A 5,973-nucleotide genomic window follows, 5' to 3' on the forward strand; every position below is an offset into this window, starting at 1 on the left:
CTCCACCCTTTCGATAAGAGGAAAGGATGGGAAGGAAAAGTGGATTTGACGGTGAAGGAGATGCATAAGAAGGGGAAATGTTCTCTTTATGTGCATCTCCTCCGTCAATTAAGGGTAGGCAACGCATCTGCAATTGCGGATGTTTTTGGGCAGCGGTCGCTTTCTATTTCGGTGGATTCAGGTGGCCTTGCTCGTTTGCCACCTTATATTATAAAAAAATTAAAGGCTATGGATAAGGAATTCACATTTTCAATAGTATGAATTCACAAAACTAAAGCTTATTATCATAAAAAACGATATGGAAATTTGTCTCATTAAGTGACTAGCTCAGAAGTTCAAACTGATTAGAATTCAAGGTGGAATGAAAATCGTAAGATGGCACATACAGACGAAGCCTGTGACTAAATTTTACTCAAACTAATAGTAGATTTTCACTGTTTACAAATCTACATAATGACCATTAAGTGTGCATCATCTATAGTAACATTATGAATAAAAAAGTCTCGTATTTTTGGAGTTTTGTACGTATTGAAATAACTCAAAAACTCCTAGACCGATTTTAATTATTCTTGCACTATTAAAAAGCTACGTTATCAAACTAATACTGGTCAAATAAATGTAAATAAATAAAAAATAAAATAGACGTTTGTTAATCATGTTTTTAAAACGGCTTAACGGTTCACAATGAATCTGGGGAACATATAGGGTACTTACTTTTATATTTTTTTATCCCACGCGGACGAATTTACGGTCGAAAGCAAGTTCTTATATTATTTGGTATCAATATTGACGTAAAAATAGCGGGATGTAACCCACTTAAACGTAATAACAATATAAACCTTGGTAAATTTAATTATAGAGACATGTTAATCATATTTCAAAGAGATCTTTTTATTAATAGAAAATGTCAAGCCCAGTAAACCGTGTAATAGTCTATTCAAAGCGAATTATTTTTACGCATTTAGAACTTAGATAATATCATACATTTTTAAATATTGACGTTAGTTTATTTAAGTCTTTTATTAGAAGGGTATACGAGTATAAAACTGCTTTAATAATAAGTTACCACAAATTGTCAATGATCAATACACCTAAACTATAATATATATACGAGTAATAGAATGGAGTGTCTGTTTGTAATCATGTGTTCGGGAAGTTGATGTATTTGAGTTGCAGATAACGATTATTTTTTTTTCTCTGTCTGTCTGTCCGCAAGCGCGTTTATTTCCGGTAATCTCCGAAACGACTACGCCGATTTCGACCGCACTTTCGCTGAAAAGTAGCTGACATAGACGGGCATATTACAGGCTACTTTTTATCCTAATGTTGCGTGGACGAAGTTGTGGGCAACAGCTAATAATTTAATGAAATTAAAAACCTCGTGGTGTTTGAAGACAAAAACCAGTGACGTGAAGAAGCCTTGATAATTACCGGTTATAAACTGGATACGGTTAAATGTCATAGCAACTTTAACAGTGGTAGAGCCCGCTTTAGCATCTTCGCACTGTAGAGCCGGCTTGCCCGATGTAATACCACGACCACACAGAAGACAGGCGTCAAGTGGGAGAAATTCCGCGTTTTGTCTGATGAGTGTGGTGCCGGAGGCCCAACTTTGGTCTCTTTTCCTTCTCACCCTTTTTCTTATGAGAAAGGATGGGAAGGGAAAGTGGATTTGACGGCGGAGGTGACGCATAGGAAGGGGAAAATATCCTCTTTATGTGCGTCTCCTCCTTCTATTTAGGGTAGGCAACGCATCTGCAATTGCGGATGTCTATGGGCAGCGGTCGTTTCGCCATTTTGGCGGATTCAGGTGGTCGCTTGCTCATTTGCCACCTTATATTATAAAAAAAAACTTGGATGTGGATGAAATTGGATGGATTTAAGCGGTGATTCACAATGCAATTAAAGATTTATAAAAATGAAACGCTTTAGTTTCACTGACATTTGATTAATGAAACTTCGCCAGTTAATGGTTTTCAGAAGCTATTCGTGTCTGTAAAGTGGAAGTAGGCAGATGCCAAATTGGTTTTGAACTTAAGGTAATTTAAGTGTAATTGTTAACCACACTAATATTATTACAAAACAAATTACATTTTCGTATGTATTGAAATAACTCAAAAGCTGGACTGATTTCAAAAAATCATTCACCAATAGTAAGTTCTTTGTCACTCAATATTTTTTAATTCTAAGGAATTGAAGGCGCAAGCAAAAGCTATTTTAATTATACACACATATGACTACCACAATCATTCAAAGATTTAAAACTACTATACAGAAATATAAAGCAATCTGCGCCAATGTCAGCATGATTACTAAAACCTACCTCTAACTTAGGGTGAGCTCAGATTTCCTCGTTGATGACGTTTAATTATAATAACAAAACTTTACGTCGAGAAAATCTCATGTTTTGTTAGAACCTAATATTAATATTAGAGAAACAATTTTTAACAGTGGTAGTGCCCGCTTTACCATATTAGCACGATGACAGAAGACAGGCGTGAAATGGAAGCAATTCCGTGTTTCGACTGATGAGTGTGGTGCCGGAGGCCTAATTTAAGTCCATTTCTCTTTACTACCCTTTTCTTATAAGGAGGGGATGGGAAGAGGAAGTGGATTTGACGGAGGAGGAGATACATAGGAAGGGGAAATATCCTCTTTACGTGCGTCTCCTTCTCTCTCTGATAAGGGTAGGCAACGCATCCGCAGTTGCGGATGTCTATGGGCAGCGGTTGCTTCACCATTTTGATTGATTCAGGTGGCCGCTTGCTCGTTTGCCACCTTATGTTATAAAAAAAAAATTACATTATAAGTAATGTAAGCAGTGCGAGTAATCAAATTTTCGCACTATGGCACTATCCCTGTACGGTGTAAACGCCACGTAATACATGTTTCTCCGACTATCCATTTCGTACCATTATAACGCACGCGACGGTCATACTAAACTAGTACACGTAGGATCACCACAGAGTTAGCGTGTGCTCAACACCATACATAGCCGCCGTTATAGGAAACAACCACAACATACTCTTAACTACGGTGTCTTATTAAGTATGTACGGACATACCGTACAATCCCATTTGGATGCTAAAACAATCGAAAGAGATTTTTTATTATCATAAATGCGATTTAATAGCGAATCGGATATGTGCCGCATTTCCACTAAAGTCATTTGCTTCTTCTTCCGCAAACATTGCTGAAGCGCTACAGAACCGTGGCAATCCCAATATTGCTCTGAGAACGTTGTTATACTGGACATGCAGTACGTATAGCTGATGTTGTACGAATACAATCAATATTCGATTTATTCTTAGCTTATTATTACGAATAATAAAAAATACCTAAAAGGGATTTGAATAGGGGAATCGGTTTTTTTCTGTCCATTAAATTGTGAACGTTTGATATACGTGATACGTTAACTTCAAAGATTGCGGTGTTTTTTCTCGATCCATCACACTTCACCATAAGAATATAAATATCTCCGAGACGTCGTTTCACAAAACGCAGGCACATTTTTACCTCTTGACGAAATTTACATAATGTGATGAATCGCTGAAATGTGACTTGAATTTAAACTGAGATTGGTTACGCATTTTACTGTATTATCTTCATTAGAAAACCTAAAAGGATTTTCACTGATTTATTTACCTAAGAAACAGGAATATAAAAATTAAAATAGAAATATTAAATTAAAATTAAAATAATAGTTAATTAATAATCAATATTTAATTTATTTTATTTATTAATTAAATCTCCTTCGTCAATTAAGGGTATGCATCCGCAATTGCGGCTGTTTATGGGCAGTGAAAGCGACGATCTTGTACGGGCAGGAACGCGCGAGTAAAATAAATAAGAAGTAAACCAAAACTAAACAAGTTTTAATAAAATTTACAAATTAGGAAATATATATACAATTCTGCCTAGCGTTGTGACATCTTATTGAAAACTACTTCAATTATTTACAAAAGAATTAATAAAAAAATATACATTCTTATTTTAAAAAAGGATTAAAAATAAAAACACAAAAAGGTTTATTGCATCGCCAACAGGCAGCTATTTCCATTCAGGTGGCTGCTTACTCGTTTGCCAACTGATATGAAAAAAAAATAGTAAGCAATCTTGTCTGTTAAAATTCTATAATAAATTTAACCCTAGCTATAGTGATGTAGTCATAAGTTACCGTTAAGCAACTACATAATTAACAAGACAGTTTACTTGCATCCGGCTCGTATATTGTTTTACATTAACCTACATTACTCAAGCTTACCTCTAATTTGGATTAAGGCTTTAGAACATTTTAATTAATCAATTACACCAATAACATCAAGGTAATCTTATTGTCTCAGTAATTTTATAAATACGAAAGTATAAATGGATGAACGTTTGTTAGAGTTTTTTAAATTTTTTTAACGAATCTCGATGTAATCTGACATGTATGTAGATAGTATGGAAGAACAAGATTTATTTGTCGTGAATTATTCTTAGCTTATTCCTAACTAGCTTTCGACTCCGTCCGCGTGGAATTAAAAAAAAAGAAAACTAAGTAGCCTATGTGTTCTTCCAGACTATCCTCTATATCTATGCCAAATTTCATCGAAATCCGTTCAGCCGTTTAGGCTACAAAGTCTAACAAACATCCATCCATCCATCTAAACTTTCGCATTTATAATATTAGTATGATTTGTTATTAAGTTATTAGCTTATTCTACGTTTAGTTATTGTTAGTATTAGATTGGAATAACTATCTTATAACTCATTTTTATTTATAAGGCTGATAGACTACAAACTTTTGATTCTTTTATTCCAACAACCATAACGGTATTTGAGTCTACCGCTGAAAGGAACTTTATTAAATCAAGCGGCAGGAAATCGCGCCAGCTAGAAAATTACTAGACTTTCGCCCGCGACTCCGTCCGCGTGGAAAAAAACAAATATGAATGGCCTATGTGTTCTTCCAGACTATCTTCTATATCTATGCCAAATTTCATCGAAATCCGTTCAGCTGTTTAGGCTACAAACTCTAACAAACATCCATCCATCCATCTAAACTTTCACATTAGTAAGATTAGTAAGATTACGTAGATAGTGATCTGTTAAAGAAATCGACCAACAAAGTTCTATGTACGAAACTCTCTTATTGTAAATTCTCAGCATTACTTTGTTTTAATATATTTGTTGCTTAAATGTATTTTATAGAGAATAATAATGTTTTTAGCATCAATTGTTGTGGATAAATTGTTTGTCCTTTAATTGAAGTAAAATTACCGAATAATTCCTTTGTATAACTGTCACACACAGATGTTTTAATGTTCAGCACAGACATATAAATTATGTTGACATTTTTGAGAAAACAAAGCTAAAATCTTTTAGATTAAACGTAAATAATTTCCAGTAACTTTTAATGAATTATTGAACTTTTAGAAAATGTTATTTCCAAGAAGCGCAGGGTACGAACTTGATCTTGAGGTCGAGGGTTCGAATCCCGCAATTCGACTATCGTCGTGAACTCAATCCTAGCACAAGCCTAGAGCTTAGTTGCGATGGTTATAGGAATTATTAGTAAATTAACAAAAATCTACTAAGATTTTTTTTATCACACAAGGTGGTAAACGAGCAAGCGACCACCTGAATCCACCGAAATGGAAAGCGACCGCTGCCCATAAACATCCACAATTCCAGATGCGTTACCTTTAATTGGCGGAAGAGGAGACGCAAATAAAGAGGACATTGCCCCTTCCTATACGTCTCCTCCACCGTCAAATCCACTTTTCCTTCCTATCCTTTCCAAGAAAAAGGTGGAAAGGGAAAGGGACTAAAATTAGGCCTCCGGCACCACATTCATCAGTCGAAACGCGAAATTGCTTCCACTTCACGCCTGATTTCTGTGTGGTCGTGGTATTACACCGGGCGAGCCGGCCCATTCGTTAAATGTTAAAGCGGGCTTTACCCCTGTTAACTCATAAAAAAAATCAAATA

This window comes from Papilio polytes, unplaced genomic scaffold (genome assembly GCF_000836215.1).
Source record: "Papilio polytes unplaced genomic scaffold, Ppol_1.0 DF822067.1, whole genome shotgun sequence".
Lineage (NCBI taxonomy): Eukaryota > Metazoa > Arthropoda > Insecta > Lepidoptera > Papilionidae > Papilio > Papilio polytes.